Genomic DNA, 19,842 nt, shown 5'->3' with positions numbered 1-19,842 from the left:
GGCTGTAGGATCTCACTCTATGGAAAGATTTTCTTGAAAATCTGCCAAGTTGATGTAACAGGGTGGTCTAACCAGGGAAGCTATTATCTAGCTTCCAATCTCTAGAAATTGCCTTGATTCATTTGATTTAAAAAAATAATAAATAAAGCTACACATTCATCTTTCAAAATGTCAAATAATTCTATCTAAAAATTGTAGTATTTCTTTCACCCATCTAGACCCCAAATTTATGTTTCCCAGGAGCAGCCACATATAACTCTATAGTTTTTACTACTGTTATATAACCAACACATTTGATGTTTTCATTTTTAGAAATCATCTATTGTCTTCCACTAAAGATGAGTATTTCAGCATTCTTATACCCCCATCCCAACCAGATACATTTCCTTCCCCTCCTCCACCATTTCCGTTCTCCCAATATGAGTTCTGTGTTTATATTATTATGATAACGTATATTAGCTAATGTTCAAAAACAAAATCCTGTAGTATGCTATGATTATATTTCCTTTCTTGTACACAGTTTTGGTTTTCCTGGAGTTTTTTATTTTTTGTTTGCTTAGCTTGCTATGTGCCTCTTAGCAATTCTTCTTCCAAACACTGACAGATATGTAAAACACATTCCTGGTCAGTCAGACACACCAGGTAATCTATGAGTCCCATTTTGCAAATGTTAGAGCAGGAAGAAGTTGGAAATGACAATCCTTGTATGTAAAGTAATAAAAAGTTAGGGGCTGGCAGAACAGGCCGCATAAAGTCTCTTTTAGGTGTTGCCATTTTTTTGTATACCTCTTCCACAGAAAGATAACATTGCTTTTTAAAAAATGTATTCAGGAATAAATGTCCTTGTTATAGGAAGAGGGCTAAGCAGTAGTACTTGGTGATTCTTATTCTGTAGATCATTAAAAAAATAGGAGATAAATATCTGCTAGTAGTTGAAACGTAAAAGAGAAAGTCTCTTAAAATGCCTTCCAGCTTAAACAGGGAGAGTGCCACACTAGACCAGGGAAAACATTATGAACACATTTAATGTATGAACTATGTGAGGACCTATGCCCAGATGATTCTTTCCTGTGTGTGCTCCCATTATGCATTCATAGACTCACATGTTAATTCTGATGTATGTAATCCATTCCATTATATAAAAGAAAGTTTCCCAGTTCATGAACAAACACTGCAAAATTCTGCTACCAACACCTGACAGAGCCCCAGTAATTAAATATGAAGACTAATTTCACATGTGAATATAAATGCAAAAATATCAAATGAAAGTCCAGTGTATCAAATATTAAAGAATAACTTACGGGTAACTGTGATTTATTCCATGAGTTCATATATTTTTAAAGACACTTATCACTAATAATACATTAAATTAATAAGTCAAGTGAGAATAGACATTTGAACAAGTTCATACCCATTCCTGTTTTTTAAAAAGCATATTTTAAAATAGAAATAGATGCGTATTTTAACATGATAAGAAAGACAGTATTTGGGATGTTAATGAGCACCAGAAAAGGAAGCGCTCTGAAAAATGAGGTTTGGGAATACTGTTTAAAACATATTAAATAACAGGTCGGAAACAGCAACAACTACAACCAGATTTCTTATTTGCAGATCTCAGAAGCTTTTATGTGCTAATATGCATGTGACTTTCCAAGAAGCTGTTTTTTTATTTAAACATTAAAAAAAATTGTATTGAAGTATAGTTGATTTACAATGTTGTGCTACTTTCTGCTGTACAGCAAAGTGATTCAGTTATACATATATATATTCTTTTCCATTATGATTTATCACAGGATATTGAATATAGTTTCCTGTGCTATACCGTAGGACCTGACCTTGTTGTTTATCCATCCTATATATACTAGTTTGCATCTGCTAACCCCAAACTCCCAATCCTTCCCTCCCCCACTCCTTCTCCCCCTTGGCAACCAAAAGTCTGTTCTCTATGTCTCTTTTTCCTCTCTTTCTGTTTCCTAGATATGCCAAGAAGCTATTTAATATACAGTTTAACAATTAACCTCCTCCCTCTCCCCATTAACATGCTTTGTGACTCATTTCTCTCATGGCAAGGATGTCCATTCTCAATACTACACTATGAATTAATTTTGTGCTGGAAGATCCAGCCAATGCAATATGCCATGAGCAGATATGAGGTTATGAATATTGGAAAGCATGATAATAATTTATCAATTGTTACAAATGACTCACTAACCCTCTTGATATAACTAAGAGAACAATTAAAATTATGCATACTGGAAAAACAATCTCTTTCCTTATAGCAAGAATAACAAAATGATACTTTGGCACAACTTCAGCAAAAACTAGGTACAACAATAAAGACACAATATAACTTTACCAAGAAACATAGAAGACCTGGAGAAATAATGTAGATGTTACTGGATAGGAGTAGTACCCAGATGTTTGTTTTCCAAAATTAACTTTAGGTTTAATATCATAAAAATCACAATGTTGAAAGGGCAAAAAGAATAAATTTGACTTTATTTGCCTTCATGTCAGATATAAAAATATCTTGCAAAGTTGCCCTAGTTAAATAAAGGGTACTAATACAGGAACAAACAGGCGGAAAAATGAAAATGAAATTGAATTTATAGTATATAAACAGCCTCTTTCGATGCATACATATGTGGATATTGCTAGAATACACAGGAAACCTGCTACCACAAATGACTGAGAAAAGAGGGAAGATTATTTCATTAACTCTGTTGAGGCAACTGATTTACTCTTGGAAAAGTATCAAGATATTGTCCTTCCTCACAGCCCAAACTGAAATATGCATGTGATGGACTTAATAGTTAAGTGTAAAAAAGTGAAACCATACAAGAAGTGGAAGAAAATACAGGTGAAGGTATATCTGATTTGGGGGAGAAAGAGTCTTTCTAAACATAACCCCAAGGAAGGGTACAAACACAGTGATTAATAGGCTTGATTTGAAATCTAAGATTTGAAATCTAAGAAGGAAAACTTGTCAATATATCAGTTGACTTCTTAAGATTAAAGGGCAAATGCACATTGAAAAAACATTGAAAAATACAAAAAAACCCTCATCAAAATCAACGATACCAAAAATAAATGTAAATGTGAGTAAACTCATGACTAATTCACAAAAGTGGAAGTACAAATAGTAAATATAAACACAAAAGCCCAACTCAGTTATTATCAAAGAAATGCAAATTAAAAAGTAACAGTGATATGGCATGTTCACTAATAAATTAGCAGAGATTAAAAAATGTTTAATTTTTGTAATGGTGCAATGGCAAATATGTGTCAAACATGGCTAGGAAGACCATAAACTGGTATGTTTTTTTCTAGAAAGTAATTTAGAAATATATATCAGGAGTCTTGAAATAGTTTGTAATTTTTGACCTGATATTTTTCCTTTCAAGAATGTAACCACTGCAAGAAGTAAAAAACACAAGGCACTGGACTGAATGTCAATATTATGACATAGTATGAGTGTGTTTCATGTTTGGTAATTGCAATCATTGTTGCTTTTGTTGTGGTCATCCATGTACAATGCTTGGTGTCAGTCTATTTATCTCTTGTAAAAATAAAATACAGTGTGTGTGAAAAAAAAAAAATGGGAGGAAAGCAACTACTTCAAAAATGAAGAATGATCACATATATTGTGATGGGTTCAAATAATGAAATATAATATCAACATTAAAATTCATACTTTAAAATATTATTTGATAACATTGGACAAGGTCATGCTAAAATGGTATATAAAAAGGCAGGACACAGAAGTGTATGTGTAGGATAATCCTGAATCATTGTCAAAAAAGAATGACAAAAAAACCCCCAATGGTCACATGATTATCAATATATGATTACAAATAATTTTTAAATTCTCAAAGTAATTTTCAGCACTTAAAAGAGTCCCTAAAATTAACTTTTATACATTAATTATCAGGTAAACACAGCACATATAATTATTAAAAATTGGAAATATTTGAATGAATGAATGCATTCCTCCTGACAGCTTTATTCTACTAGAAAGGACCTGGGGAGGCCACAGTGAGTTCTATTTCTGACATGACCTTGTTATCAGTATAGACATTAGTATGACCTTGTTATAGTATAGACTTGGATAAGGAGAAGTTCAAGCCCACCCAGTTTTCAAAAGGGATAAACAGGGTGACTGAGGAAATCTTATTGAACTTACAAAGGGATGTAAAATCAGCTATGCAAATTATAAAGCCCAAATTGTGTAAGTTATATTATTGGTTGGCCAAAAAGTTCATTTGGGTTTTTCATTACCTTGTATGGAAAACCCGAACGAACTTTTTGGTCAACCAATAGTTTCCCAAAACAATGACCCAAACAGAAAACATACTTTTCACCAAGCTAGATAAACACTTGGGGTTAGATCAAATTATTATGATGCTTCAACCGTGATTTTTTATATTCTATCTGCTAATTCATTTGTAAGATCTTATTTATCATCTCAAAACACAGCATTCATCATTTGTTACATAATTCTCTTTTCTTTGATAGTTCAACATTTTATTGATTGTTGGTGGTGATTTCTGGTTGGTTCTGGTTTATCCCTTAAAAAGAGATATTATTTGAAACCAAGGTCAAACAAAATGGATGGTATTATTCCTTCTAAAATGTTGAAGTTTGGGGAAAGATCAAGCAATGGTGATGATGGGGGAAATGTCCTCTTCCTGACATAAAATGCAATTTTAACCACATAATTGGGAACTATTAGCCACATCAATTGGGAAAAAAAGAGTTGAGAAGCAGAACTTTTCTTGGGAACACAGGTATTTTCAGTTTCTCCAATGAGCCCAATCTTGGCTTTCTTACAGTAATCACAGTAGAGAAGATATCTAAATCTGTTAGATCATTGACATATTCTTTTGGGCTGAGCTTCCCTCCTTCTTCCCATCCATATCATTTTCTGATCTATTTTTCTAGGAGAAGCGCCATCTGAATAAACTGAAGATCAGCTTCTCTTTTCTGGCTTATTTCTGTAGTTAAGTTTGTATATTTCTCTTTATCGCGGTCCTAATTCGAATAACTCTCAATGTGTTTTATGCTATACGGACACTCAGCTTCCAGGAAGAGTTTTAGGAGGTGGTTTATAAGACTTAAAAACATATATATGATTTAAAAGCTACAAAAGAACCATTGACATCTTGAAGAAGTTCTGAATTTTAGGGAGTAGGTCAGCTTGCCTCACTTTGTCAGGTTTGTCAGTAGAGGTGCCAAAGATGCGGAGAGCCCCCCTGACAAACATCTGTGCCGAAGCACAAAGACTTCTGTCTCTTTGCTCACAGAGAAGAGGAAACATTTCATCTCCAACAAATCAAAGCTTAGAACCTTGCCAAGTCTCAAGGCTCAGGAAGCTGGTGACCCTTTGGTTATCTGCACCAATTCCCGTTCTCTGGAACAGCTGAGCCTCCATATCCCCAAGGCAGCAAAGGAAGGGCTTTCTGTTGTCCCTGGCACAGCACGCAATGCCAGGCCCAGAGAGATTCAGAGCTCTGCTGTTCAGGTACTTGGTTCCAAGTTGCCTGATAGGAATTGGGCCTCCGGAAAAATATCTTTGTGACTCTGAAACTTCAAAGACACAGGGATGGTATTTTATCATTCATTTCTATCTTTCTACTGTATTGGATAATGCCCTCCACATAAAAAAAGAAGGCTACAAATTTTTATAAATTAGTTATAGTAGCCCAGGTTTTAAACAATTTGTGTGCCAACCAATGTTTTTTCATGGCTCTCTGATAATGAAGTCCAGAATTTTGTACATTCTAACATTTATAACATCCAGGGCCTGGTTAAAATGTTTATGCGTTATATCAAGTAGCACTTGTATTTTAATATTTACAAAATAATTTTTGCAGTGTTTGCTAGCAAAACAAATTCTCTCTCTGTTTGATGGGTGTTATAAAAATTTTAATCAGTGCTAGGTTGTATTATTTGGGTGGAAATACTAAATAGTTTGATCTGTGTATACAGTTTGCATGTATGTGCGTCTGTATGTTTGTCTGTTGGTATGTAATGTAGGTGTGTGTTGTGTGTCTGTGTGTATATCACATTTCACTATATTATATACTATATATATTATATAGTATTTTTTCCTCAAGCAGGACTTACATTTTTATACCTGACATGATGACTAAACTAGATCCTTCATAAAGGATCACACATGCTACATGACCCTGGTCACTGGTACTCTTTCTTTATCTCCTTTGCTGTTTTGCAAAGGGAACCCAGGGTCTTCAGCATTATTCTCTAGTATTACAGTTTGAATGTATCTCAAGGTAGCACAGTGATATTTAAACAGCAACACTAAATCTCTTCAAGTCTGTGAACTGTGTCCTGGTGTTATCAGTGAGGGTGACAGGATGTGCTAATGAAGCCTGTCAGGGGCATTTCAATGGCACGTCTGAAGGACTGACTGCTCCTCTCCCTGGATCACAGAAAACTGTGTCACCTCTTAACTGTGGTTAAATATGCTGCACTCCGGGTTACTTTGTATTTCCTGGATTTATAAGGTACAGTACTGGAATACCTGATCTTAGCATATAAACTCCCTAAATTCTCCACGGGGCACGGGGGAAGGAAGCTGGGACGAAGTGAGAGAGTGGCATGGACATATATACACTACCAAACATAAAATAGATAGCTAGTGGGAAGCAGCCACATAGCACAGGGAGATCAGCTCGGTGCTTTGTGGCCACCTAGAGGGGTGGGATAGGGAGGGTGGGAGGGAGGGGATATGGGGATATATGTATGCATATGGCTGATTCACTTTGTTGTACAACAGAAACTAACAGTATTGTGAAGCAATTATACTCCAGTAAAGATCTATTAAAAAAAAAAAACAACAACTGCAGGGTGTCTTGAATTTGAGTTTTCAAATGGAACTTCATTTGTGGTGCCAGGACACACTCTTCGAGGTCAAAGTTGACAGGACGGGAGAGGCGTGCTCTGTCCAATCGACTTTCCAAGCCCAGCGCAGATTCCACCCTCAGCGGCCAAAGTCAGCACAGTTGGGAATCATAAACAGGAGGTCTGGAACCGTCCCCTCAAGCTTAGGCAACTGAAATCTGGCAGGAAGTGTCTGACAAGCAATTCAAATAGGTCCCAAAATACATCTGTGGAAGTGAGGAAGGATCTAGCAGAGCCAGTCAAAACCAGCAGGGGGGTTTAGATAGGAAAGGCTGAAAATTGCCCTCCTGGTGCAAAAGTTAACCAACAACACGTGTTAAAAGTGCAAGATGGGCCAAGGACTGTGCCAAGAGGTGTGCAGGAGGGAAGAGGTGGATGTGAGCCTTAGATCGTGACTTCAGAAAGCTTAAATTTAATTGGTTTGTGAGATGAGGGGAAGCTGGGGACCACACACATCGCCTGGGACATCTCTGATTCTTCTGGCACTATTTCCTCATCAATATTAGGAGCTTGATAGGCTTAATTTCAGCCAAACCATATCCAATAATAATTTCCAAACCCCAGACCCGTATCATGTTTAGTAATTGTTGGAGGAGGCTAAGGGAATGCTCAAAATAAAAAGGACAAGAGAAAAGATGGTTAAAATCCCAGCTGTTTCAATTAAAGGGTGAAAGAATTAAGAAATAAGCCCAGAGCAACAATAACAACAGAAACAGTGGACTGAAATGACCCTTGATGAGGAAAGAAGAGACTGAGGAACTCAGAAAAAGTGTCATCAAAGGGCTAACATTTTAGAGGAAAGTGGTAGAGAGAGAGAGAGAGACTTCCATTTTTAGGAATTTTGTGAGCTGGTTGGTAAACACAGCCATTATTAAAAAAGAAAATATATAAACTTACAATCATTAATTATCTTAAAAAAGGGAATAAATATTCAAAACTCATCATTTCCTAATAATTTTGCTACCTTTATTACATCTATGTTCTGAAAACGATTTGTGTCTGTCTTTTCTGTATGAAGGAAATACTATGTAATGTTGAGCTCCTTTGCCTCTCTTCCCAATTCTACTTCTGAAGATTTCAAATCTGTAGTTTAAAATCAGCTACAGTGGGAGTACTTATACCACGAAAATCAACAAAAGCTAAAAACACATAAAGTACATAAAATTATATATACTGGGGGGCCAGGCAGGCAGGCATGTTTTTGCATGAGCTTGATTTATTATTTTGTTGGTTTTCTAGACTTAAGAAAGTGATTGTGGGCAAAGTATTTATAATGCAGATTAAACTTCAAATGTGTCAAGTCTTTATCAGTTACTGTGTGAATTGCACAAATAATTAAGAAAATATTTTTTCCAGTGTTTGAAAACTATTATCTGATTCAGGAAAAGAATGAAGCACTTCCCTGGTGGTGCAATGGTTGAGAATCCGCCTGCCAATGTAGGGGACACAGGTTCTATCCCTGGTCCAGGAAGATCCCACATGCCGCTGAGCAGCTAAGCCCGTGCGCCACAACTACCGAGCCTGCGCTCTAGAGCCCGCAAGCCACAACTACTGAGCCTGCGTGCTGCAACTACTGAAGCCTGCGTGCCTAGAGCCCATGCTCCTCAACAAGAAAAGCCATCATAATGAGAAGCCCGCGCGGTGCAACGAAGAGTAGCCCCCGCTCTCCGCAACTAGAGAAAGCCCGTGCGCAGCAATGAAGACCCAACACAGCCAAAAATTAAATAAATAAATAAATAAGTATTAACAAAAGAAGAATGAATAAGTGGAATTTCAATACACATCTTGGTTATTTCACTCTCATATTTCCCACTAAAAGAAAAGAAAACATTTACCAACATTCTTGTTGAAACTACATTTATTCATCCCTATTGCAGTTACAGGTTGGTTATGGATATAAGAGTTCAGAAAAAAAATCAAAAGTATTCTGTGAGAATCAATTAGCAATATGAAATTTATAACAAAGAGTATTTTATATATTTTATATAAGTTGTTTGCTGTATATCATTCATGGAGGTAAAATTCATAATAGATTTATGTGCATACATACATGTCTACATTTTTTTTAGTAATAATTTCTGGGTTTATTTTTTAATATCTTTATTGTAGTATAATTGCTTTACCATTGTGTTTTAGTTTCTGCTTTATAACAAAGTGAATCAGCTATACATATACATATATCCCCATATCCCCTCCCTCTTGAGCCTCCCTCCCACCCTCCCTATCCCACCCCTCTAGGTGGTCACAAAGCACCGAGTTGATCTCCCTGTGCTATGCGGCTGCTTACAACTAGCTATCTATTTTACATTTGGTAGTGTATATATGTCCATGCCACTCTCTCACTTCATCCCAGCTTCCCCTTCCCACCCTGTGTCCTCAAGTCTGTTCTCTACTTCTGTGCCTTCATTCCTGCCCTGCCACTAGGTTCATCAGTACCATTTTTTTAGATTCCATATATGTGTGTTACATGTCTACATTTTTAAAAAGAGTTGGTTATTTAACATTTACCGGCACATCATTGTATAGAATCCAACAGGTACGGTGCAGCTGGGGAACTTAGTGGTAAGATTGTAGGAATAGAACCTAAAACCACAGTTATCTTTGCCTCCAGACTGGGTAGCAGGTAGTCTCCTCAATAAGCCAAATGCAGGACCATCTGTGTCTATGATGGCAATAGTGTAATGAGAACTGGTGGATACTATAGCCAGTGAGAAGTTAGGAGAAATGCCTGGTTTTGCTTTAATTTGTTTTTTTCCCACTTATCTTTATGGGAGAAGAACTGAATTGTGATTTGACTAATAGACTAAGAAATACGTGTGAGCTGTATTTGTGGCTTATAAACTTGCAAATGTTATATGTGATAGAGATAATAAGAGGGAATCTCTCTGTCTCTGTCTCTCTACCACATGAGTTCACTCACACCTTTTGGGGATGAACTGACCAAACAAAGCACTGTTGCTTATAAGTAAACGATGCAGGGAATATCCCTGAGGTCCTGACCAGCACACACTCCTCAGGATTAGAGTCCAGATTCTGAAGATGAAGGCATTATGTCCCAGGCTGGGTCCTGGCAAGTCTTACATGGGGCTTAGCAACCATCGGCTTAGATGCCTCTCCAAGGTGACCCCATACTCCAGAAACCCAAGGCTCTAGCACACAGGACTTCCTTTTCTTGGGGCTTCGTTCACTCAAATCTTCAACCCCACCTTCATGTTTTGAGCATGGGATGAGCAGGCAGCCCAGCTGTCATCCACTGTCAACAACCTGTTTCACAGTGAAAAAAAGAAGTTTGGGAGGAGTTAAATAATGGGGAAATTCTTATCTTCCTTCTCTGATTCAGTCAAGGATCTGGGTCGGATGGTATCTGTAGTTAGACTCTTTCACACACACTAGTCTACAGAAACAGGGACGTGAGATTTTCTTGTTTAAACTAATTTTAGGTGAGGTGATTCAGATCCAGTGCCAAAACTCATGATGCAGGTATAGTACACAGCATGTCCAGACAGGAACGAGCCTTATTGGATTCCTGGCCTATGATGGTACTGCACACCACGTGTGTCCGTTCTGGACCCTTGTTCTTGATAGGTATCTACAACAATGTTTGAAGGGGTCTGGGGAGCCACAGAAAAGCAAACAAAAGACTATTCAGGAATAGCTCTTGAATAAAACTTCTATCATCTATCTATCTACCTACCTACCTATGGTTTCATCCATAAAGCTAAAGTGACTAAATTATATATATTAAGGAGTCAAACAGGCATGTGTTTGCATAAATTGATTTGCCTGGGAGTTAAATGTGCCCACAAGAAGGTTGTATGTGGACAGCTAAGGCTGCATGCAGAACAGAGGAGAGGGTAGGGAGTAGCAGAGGAAAAATGGGAGTACTGTACACCTTCTTTTGTTTGAATACAGTGCCTGGGACATGCATTTATCATTCAACAGGAAAAATTTATCGAGGGTGTACAAAACGACAGGGAGTGTTCTAGACACTTCGGAAGTATTGAAGAACTGCTTTTCAGGAGCTTACACTCTAGTGACATGACACTGATATATATCGCAAGAGGAGGCAGATGGAACAGGGGGAGAAGAACTTATATTACAGTTAGGAAAGGTAGAATCTCCACAGCAATCTGTGTGTCCTTTTGTTTTTGGAATTTTAATCTGGTTATGGATTTTTTAAAATGGTGGCCTGTAAAATCTGTGACCATTTCATGGAGGATTTAGATTTCTCTTCTCTCCCATCCCACCTCTTCAGAAATAAATGACTGAAATGGATGATCAATGGCCAGGATATTAATTAGACCACCTCTGTTAAATTATTTGGCATTCTCACTCTTTTTTCCTTACTCAAGTCTACTCTAAAATAGACATGTCTATAGGACCATTAACATACTGAGGATTTAGCCAAATGCATCTTTAGAGGAATGGGTGTGGATTGGGGAAAAGAAAACTAAGAAATTCCTCAGCTTATTTTTTGCTGTTTTAAGCCACTTAGACATGTCACTAGGTAGGGAAAAGTGGGTCCATTAGTTCATTGGAGTGGACATCAGTTGGCTTCCCAACATTCATTCCTCCTTTTCCCCATTGTGTAGCAGACAGATGGTCTGAGCAGACTTCATAAATTGTCTAAACCAATCAAGGTAATGCCATCCTCCCCAACCAACTGGCTGGTTCAGGAAATAAAGCCTAGGGTAATATTTGACTAGCTACAAGATGGACCAGTCCATTAAATGCTCAGAAACATTGCTGGGAATGTGAGACACCTGTAGTCTCTCCTCTTTCATAGATGATGTGATACATGGATGAAGCCAAAACTTTTATATGGGAAGAGTTGAGAGACATATAGAGAAGGGGAGTTAGAACCCTGATAACAATGTGTCTGAAGCTTACCTAATCTCCAGACATTTTAGTTGCTTAAGCTAATGAATTCTCTAATATCTGAGCTAGCTTATTTTATTTTAAAACATTTTTATTAGAGTACAGTTGATTTACAATGTTGTGTTAGTTTCAGGTGTACAGCAAAGTGATTCAGTTATACATATACATATATTTGTTCTTTGTCAGATTCTTTTTTCATAGAGGTTATCACAGAATATTGAGTACAGTTCCCTGTGCTATACAGTAGGTTCTATCTTATATATACTGTAGTAGTGTGTATGTTCATCCCAAGCTGCTGATTTATCACCCTCTCCCCCACAATGTTTCCCCTTTGATAACCATAAGTTTGTTTTCCATATCTATGTCTTATTTCTGTTTTATAAATGAATTCATTTGTATCACTTTTTTTAAAATTAGATTCCACATATGAGTGATGTCATATGATATTTGTTTTTCTCTGTCTGACTTATTTCACTTAGTATGATAACCTCTAGGTCCATCCTATTTGAGCTAGTTTAAGGTTTTTTTTTTTTTTTCTCTTACAACCTGAACCATCTTGACTGACAGTCAGCAAGATGTGACAGTGGGGTTTGGGAAGTACATCAGTAACCAAGCACTGCAAGGAAGAGTAAACATTTGCCTGGCCTCATCCTCTGTGCATATTCCTCTTCCCAGGACCATGCTGGTTTCTGACCATCTCTCAGTCACTTTAGGGGAGAAGACATGAGCAACGTTCTCTACTTCCAACATGCCTCTTCTATTGTGACGTCTTGCTCAAACACTGCACAGTCCCTGTACATATTGTCCAAGTAATCACTCAATTTCCCTTTGGAGTAGGAGGGAAAAAATAGGAGGCAATAGGTGAGGCAAATTAGCCAGATGTATTTTGTGACAATTAACAGAAACATCTGAGCAATTCAAATCCAGCCCTTTCCTGTTAAAGAACACTGGCTGATGATGTATATTAGTTTTATTTTTTCTGACATGTGTTTTTAATAATAGTGATGATGATATGAAAGCCCCCCAAAGTTGATAGCAAACAGAAAAATGATAGTACTGACCAGGATTTTTTTCCCCCTAAAGCTGGAGAGTGCATTCTTGGGACAACCTTGGGTCAATCCCCATCATCAAAATCTTGCTGTTCTGAGCAGTTCTCTTCTAAGGACATTCCTTTAGTGAATAATTATTCCCTTAAAAAAAAAAAAACCTCTTCTAAGCCTTTACTCTGAATTGTAACCTCATTCATGTAGAAATGTTCTTGATTTTATCTGGGACATTTTCCCCCCACTATTTGCTATACTACCTTATTAAATTGTTCCGTATTCACTTCCATACTTTATTAATCTTTTCTCAGATAAAGCATTTTGTCAGTTGTCAGGAGGCTTGAAAACATAGTCATGTTGAGACAGATGGTTTGATTACTAAGGAAGATGAAACTGAGGTTTTTCAAAAGAACAGAATACAACAAATCTATTTTTGACACTGTATTAGCAGTGATGATCTTTGACACCTTTTCTCCATACACTTTCTACTATATTTGTCTACCTCTGGGCACATCCTCAACTCCACACTGCAACCCATCCCTCCAGTTCTGACTCACTCTCTCAGTCTAGGCACCTATGACTTGGCCTGCCCTCTTCTATAATCTACCAGCACTGGGGGCCAGCCTGGCTCTAATTGGAAGCTACCCTTCAATTCATAATCTGACCTGTACCTCTCACCTATATTCTTCATAAGTCAAACTTTTATGGTATAATAATATCTTAGATCAACTTAAATATTTAAAATCTGTAGATTTTTAAAAAAATACACTTAATGCATGTTTATTGTAGAAAATGTCAACACGGGAAAATCATACCCCAAATCCCACATTCCAAAGATAACTGCACCTAATAATTAATATATGTACTTCCAGATGTTTGCAAATACTCCTCTATTGTGTGTATCAATATACAGACAAACATATGGAGAGATATGTTCTAAAACACTCTAATATTGCTATATATTCCAACATAATATATGTGATTATACTATGCATGTAGTTTTATAAGCTATTTTTTCATTTGCCACAAATGAATTGGATTGCCTTTTTGGTAAATATGCATGTACTTCATCTTTGTTAATGATTATAGAGCCGCCAGTTACATTAATATACCATAATTTACTTATGGACATTTTATATAATTCTGCTTTTTCTTATTATGAACGTTGCTGACATGCATATGTTAGTGCTTCATTGTCTGGGATATATTCTTAGAAGTACATTTGCAGTGTAAAAGGATATGGACTCTTTTTAGAGTTTTTGATACATATCCATATTTTGCTCCAGAAATGTTGTACAAACGTACGCTTCTTGCAGTTACTAGGTGAATCAGCTAAAGCTTTGACTGTAGTTGTGCGTTATCACCAGGATAAATGTTTGGAGACATCATGAAGATTTTTTAAATTAGTTGTTACTAGTCAATTACTATTCAAACAGATTAATAGTGGTCATTATCATTATTCTCACCATTGCCTTGGACAGAAAATAGAATTGTTGACGTTGTCAAGGACCTGAAATCCTTAATAAAATGAAATAAATTAGTACCAAATGAACAGGGAATTAAAATAAATCTGACAGAGGATTCATAATATATTTGTAGAGCAAAAAACATGTTAGCAAAAATAGAAAATAACATTTATTTCATATAACTTTTATATCAGAGATACAGCAGTTATTTTCAACACATTCACTTCCCAAACTTGCTACTTCTGTTATGAGTACCATCAAATCTCCTGTTTTCCAGGATCAAAATCTGAGCTGTCTTTAGTGCATCAAAATCATTGTCAACTCTGTTTAATATCCCTGCTTTTCTATTCCACAAAATGAAATATGATTTTCTGAAGAATAGACACTTGCAGTCTCCTTGCTACCTCTGTTTTTCCTATTTCTCATTCACTTGCTATTTTATGACTAATTAATTTTCCTAAGTTGTGACTCTGACTCAGCTACTCCCCATATCAATGCTATAAATGACTCCTGACTGCTCACTGGATTAAACCCAATTATCATAACCCGGCATTGCATGCCTATGTACAAAGAATATCCAATTCAGCTCTCCAGTGATGGTGCCATATTCTCTCCTATCTCTTCTCCTCATTCTCCAGTCTAGCTAACTTAGATTATTATTGTGTCATATTGCACAAAACGTGGTCTACATTTTTTCTATTCTAAAGATTTGCTCATATTATTCATTGTCCTGGATACTTCCCTTTCCCATCTCCTAGTCCTGTGTCCTCACTATGTACTATAACTTTGGTCTTTAGTGTTTCAGCTCAAAAGAGACATGAGGCCTTCTGCTGGTGAATTTCCAGCCCACTTTTATTTAGTGCTCTGGGCATTAATAGTAATTTGTTTCCTTATCTTATCCCTGTGGTTAGCCTGCTCTGTTGTTTGTGAGCAGAGACTATGACCAACTCTTCTTGGATCTCCTGTAGTTACCCAATGCCTCGAGTGGAGTGTTTGCTCTAAAATAGCTGTTGGGCACCATGAAGACAGGAAAGGTTAGATGGAGAATTTAGTGGGCTAGTACATATGAAAACATGTTTTGATATTACAAAAAGATGTAAAAATGATGTTGCTTCACAGTTTGTGAAACTAAAGTCACATTAGCTACTCCAAGTTACATGACATATTTTATACTTAGATATCCCATAATCTAGCAAGTGATAATGGATTTCCCATATGATAGATTAGCTCTGTAATGGAAACTTTTTATTCTAAGTGTCTGTGTTTCGAAGGCTAGTACCGTGATAAGACTTTACTCAATTAGCCTCTAGTGATTGACAAAGCTGTTCAAAAATTGCCCTCTCCTCCAAGTAGCTGGTATGATTGATCTTACCTGAGCTTTGATTTTTTTCCAAAAGTGAGAGAAAAAAATAACTTCCTTTTAAATTTTATTAGTTTTATTTCTCAAAGTCTCACTTTTTGGAACGCTGCAAAACTTTGCCTTTTATAACTGGCATGCCCCGAATTGGATAGGTCCCAGAGGAAAGGTAACTTCCATTACTGATCATGCTTCTCCCCGAGCTCCCAGCCCACAAAAAAAAAAAAAAAAAAAAAAAAGAAGAGGATAAGGCAGCTAAAACCTGTACTATCTTTTTCGTTTCCTTCCATATTTTTACTCTAATTTTAAAGAAGCTTAAAAACTAGTTTTTACTGGTAATTTCAGTCCCTATCAATCAGTGAAGTTGGATTGATCCATTTTTTTTTAAGGCAGTGAATTTAATAAGAATGCTCAGTCTTGGATTATTTTATCACTTTGGGTCTGTGATATAATTTTAATAATGATACTAAGGCACGACACTCAGCTGCTCAAAAATCTCCACTGGTTCCCACTGTCCCTAACATATAGCTCATGACTGACCTGCTAGTTCCCTTTTATAGTCAAGCCTCAGTATATCTTTCCATCCTTACTTCTAGGTAAAAGAATCCAGGTATGCAAAGCTAGGCTAAACATTTTGTTTAATCTAATAAGCAGTGGGAATCATTTCCAGCATTTGATATGGGGAGTAAATGAGTCAGAATCATGACTTGGGAAGATTAATTAAGCATCAAGTAGTAAATACAAGCCCTCCTTTAGACAGAGATGAGCACAGTAACACCTTCTTTTCTTGGATTCCTTTGTTTCACTTTTCTGGAATGCTGATTCCAAAGCTCTAAATCCTACTCATCCTTCAAGGTCCATATTAAGTGCATGAAACATTTCCAGGACACATTATTCCCTTTCCAGACATTCTTTAGTGCAGATTATCTGAGCTATCCATGAGGCATTCAATTTGTTATTGCTTTGCTATATATGATTGTCATGCATTATCATTTAATGGGTTTTTAATGCATGTTATTTGTTTTTCCAACTAGAGTATACGTTTCTTGAGATCTGAAATTATATTGTATGCATCATTGGAGCCAACTAACAACTTTATATAACAATGTATTTACTATAGATACGTTACTAATATTTGGCAAATATTGATCATGTACGATAAAGTTAAGTTTGGGAAAGATGGTGCTCAGTTGCCTCTGGCTCCCTCTAGTGATATCCAAAAGATAACTAGGGGCTGCATGTTCTTGTTTCATCCTATCTATTGTAATTTTACACCTTTCAGATGTGACTTAGCGAACAAATGCAGCCACCAGCAAGAAATACTAATCATAATTATTACAGCCCTAGTGTATCATCTCTTATTGTATGCCAAGAGCGGTTAAAGACATTAGACAAATTATCTCATCTAACCTGCACAAAAACTGTGTGATATAGTTACTAATGTTCTCCAGTTTACAGATGAGGAGACTGAGGCACAGTCATGTCCAGTGACTTACCTAAGGTCACACAGTGGGATTTCCCTTCATTTTATTTTATTTTTTTCCAGCTCTACTGAGATATAATTGAAAAATAGTGTTTGTAAGTTTAAGGTATACAATGTGATGATTTGATATATGTTTGTATTGTGAAATGATTATCACAGTAATGCTGGTTAATATATCCAGAACCTCACATAGTCAGAATGTGTGTATGTGTTGAGAATTTTTAAGATCTACTCTCTTAGCAACTTTCAAATATACAATATAATATGGTTAACTGTAGTCATCATGCTGTACATTACATCCCTGGCATTAATTCATCTTATAACTGGAAATTTGTACCTTTTGACCACCTTCACCCATTTCCTCCACCTCCACCCATGATCCTAGCAACCACCAATCTACTCTCTATTTCTATGTTTGTTTTTTTAAGAGTCCACATATAAGTGAGATCATATTGTATTTTTCCTTCTCTGACTTTTAGCATAATGCTCTCAATTTTCATTCATGTTATTGAAAATGGCAGGATTTCCTTATTTTTTAATGGTTGAGTAATATTCCATTGTCTACATGCACCACATTTTCTTTATATGTTTATCTGTCGATGGACACTTAGGTTGTTTCCATGTCTTGGTTACTGTATCATTTTAGATGAGGTAGTTTGGAGTATTGGGGTCCTTGAATTATTAGGCTATTTGTCTGATGTGCATTATTCCTAAATCTTATTGTATATCTTAATCAAGAATGTATGGTTCTGACAAATACATGTACCTAGCAGGTAGTACTTAGTTTAGTTTGAAAAGAAGTAAACAACTGCAAATGGCAGTGGAAAAAAGGTAAGAAAAAGCATTATTCAAATGGCCAATGAATTCTCAAATTTCCAGAAGAGAGAAGTATATTTTTTAAAAATTTTATTGAAATATAGTTGACTTACAATGCTGTGTTATTTGCAGGTGTACATCACAGTGATTCAGTTTTACATATATCTATAAATCTATTCTTTTTTAGATTCTTTTCCATTATAGGTTATTACAAGATATTGAATATAGTTCCCTGTGCTACACAATAGGTCCTTGTTGGTTATCTGTTTTATATATATTAGTGTGTATATTTTCATCCCAAACTCCTAATTTACCCCCCCTCCCACCTCTTTCCACTTTGGTAACCATATGTCTGTGAATCTATTTCTGTTTTGTAAATAAATTCATTTGTATCATCCTTTTATGCCACATATGAGCAATATCATATGGTATTAGTCTTTCTCTGTCTCACTTACTTCACTTAATATGATAATCTCCATGTCCATCTATGTTGCTGTAAATGGCATTATTTCATTCTTTTTTATGGCTGAGTAATATTCCATTGTATATACCACATCTTCTTTATCAAGTCATCTGTCGATGGACATTTAAGGTGCTTCCATGTCTTGGTTATTGCAAATAGTGCTGCTGTGAACACTGGGGTGCATGTATCTTTTCAAATTAATTTTCTCTGGATATATGTACAGGATAGAGAACTATTTTAGAATAGGCGTTATTTGGTATCACTTTGCATGTATGTAGACTTAATTTAAAAACTCATTGTTTATCTCATTTAAAAATAGTCACCTTTTAAATGTACATTTTTTTCAATTAATGACCTGTCATTAGATGAATTTTGTTATAATGGATAATGTTTTGATTTAGAAATAATAAGATTGAAATGTATGATTTTTATCAATTAAATGATTTGCATAGTAACAATGAACTTATTTTCCCCTCTATTAGTATCACCATTTAAACTGAATTAAGATTGAAACAGTATCATTTAAAGTGGGAAAAGAGTATATAATGCTAATATTAGAGTTGGTCTCATATCCTAGGGAGAGGGCATCATAGCAATACACAATGAATAAAATACATAAAAAAATATCTTCACATTCCACTTTACCTTTTGCAGGGAAGTAAATGATGCAGGTGCCCTTATATGAATAATGGTAGACTTTCAATATAAATATATTTTGGAATTGCACATTGCCCCTAGCTAGACTGCACCAATATTTTAAGAAAAGTAAAACAAAACTTAGAAGTCTCTCTTTCGCTTTCTCTTTTTTTTTAATCCCCCCGAGCATACATTATTATTAACAAGAGGCATCTGGTTCTCATTAACATTAACAGATCTATCTTAGGAATTATGATTTAAGTTGAATTGCAGGCCAAGAGAATTAGCCATCCCTTCTGCCTCATATGCATTTGTAGCCACGCTAATCACCAGTGGGAACAGAGCTCTCCCTTTCTCTCTCTCTCTTTTGCAAAATGAATTAAATAATGTAAAAGTCACTAAACTACTAAACTGTAGGGCAAGTAAGCCATATGTGTATGTGAGATTCAGAGTATGAGAGAGAGAGAGAGAGAGAGAGAGTGTGTATAAGAAAGAGAGAGAGAGACAGAGACAGACACAGAGAGGGAAGCAAGTCTTGGAAATAAGCTGTCCTTTTGCCATTCATAGCCGGCATTCCAAGAAGGAGATCAGGTCTTACAACTTCTCCATGGTCTTGTGAAAACGACCTTTGGGGATTACCCAGGTGCTTGGAAATGCAGTAAAAAAATGATTTCTCATTAAAAAAAAAAAGAAAGTGGAATTTGAAGTGATGAATGAAAGGGGTCCAGGGGGAACATGGACTGTAAGAGCCAAGAGATACGAAGTGAGGCAGAAGC

This window comes from Eubalaena glacialis, chromosome 2, assembly GCF_028564815.1.
Source record: "Eubalaena glacialis isolate mEubGla1 chromosome 2, mEubGla1.1.hap2.+ XY, whole genome shotgun sequence".
Classification (NCBI taxonomy): Eukaryota; Metazoa; Chordata; class Mammalia; order Artiodactyla; family Balaenidae; genus Eubalaena; species Eubalaena glacialis.
This window is presented reverse-complemented; position numbering follows the sequence as displayed.